Genomic DNA, 1155 nt, shown 5'->3' with positions numbered 1-1155 from the left:
GGACAGGGAAATCAGAAAACAAAATGCTACGGGATTTTTCACCACTGTCGAACTTGAGGACAGATCGCCAGCACAACTGCTTTGCTACATGTGCAGTCTCCTCTGCGGCTGTAAGCTAGCGGTGGAAATCCTGGCCCAACTATGGCTCGACAAACTCCCACCCTCCATGTCCCACGTCATCAGCGCTTTCGTTGATGACCACAGCTTGGAGCAGCAAGCCCAAACAGCTGATAAGATACACGAAACATATCGCAGTAACCCCGTAAACTCCGTCTCCTGTCCTGTGCCCACTACAGATTCCTGCCCGCTTCTTGCTTCTATATCGCACCTACAAGCCAAGCTTGATGCTTTGACCGATCGCCTACAACGGTTCGATATCAACAGGCATCGACCACGTTCACGATCCAGATAGTTATCCCGTGCCCGTCCCTCTTGGTGCTGGTATCACCAATCTTGTGACCCAAAAGCACGCAAGTGTCAACCAACTTATTCCTTCAAGCCGCGCTCCAACACCCCTTTAAACACCCCGGCCAGTCGGTAACGGCGACGGCTGTCTGTGGCCTTCCTCGCAGTAGTCGCCTGTTCCACATCACCGATCGTTCAAGTGGTCTACGATTCCTCGTAGATAAAGGAGTTGAAGTAAGTGTGCTACCACATAAGAATTCACTTCCCGATTCTCCTTACAAGCCGCTAACGGTACCCGCATCGCCACATAGGGCGAACGTTCCCTCACCCTTGATCTTGGATTGCGACGTGCGTTCAAGTGGATCTTCCTTTTCGCCGACGTCCAAACACCTATCATCGGTGCAGATTTCCTGACCCATTACAATCTATCTGTCGACGTGCGACACAAACGTCTCTGAGACACACTTACTTCCCTCTCAGTCAACGGAGTTGGTGCCCCAAGTTCATCCACAGGTATCCGAGTTATCTTACCTGATTAACATTTTGCCGACATACTTAGGAATTTTCCAATCCTTACTCATCCATACCAGCACACTCAAACTGTCACTCATTCCGTCGTTCACCACATCCAGACGAGAGGTCCACCTGTCCATACCAGCACCCGCCGACTTCATCCGAATAAGCTCCAAATCGGAAAACACGAGTTCGAACGGATGCTCGGACACGGCATCATCCGCCCTTCATCGAGTC

This window comes from Opisthorchis viverrini, assembly GCF_000715545.1.
Source record: "Opisthorchis viverrini unplaced genomic scaffold opera_v5_477, whole genome shotgun sequence".
NCBI lineage: Eukaryota > Metazoa > Platyhelminthes > Trematoda > Opisthorchiida > Opisthorchiidae > Opisthorchis > Opisthorchis viverrini.
Note: the sequence above shows the minus strand (reverse complement) of the source record.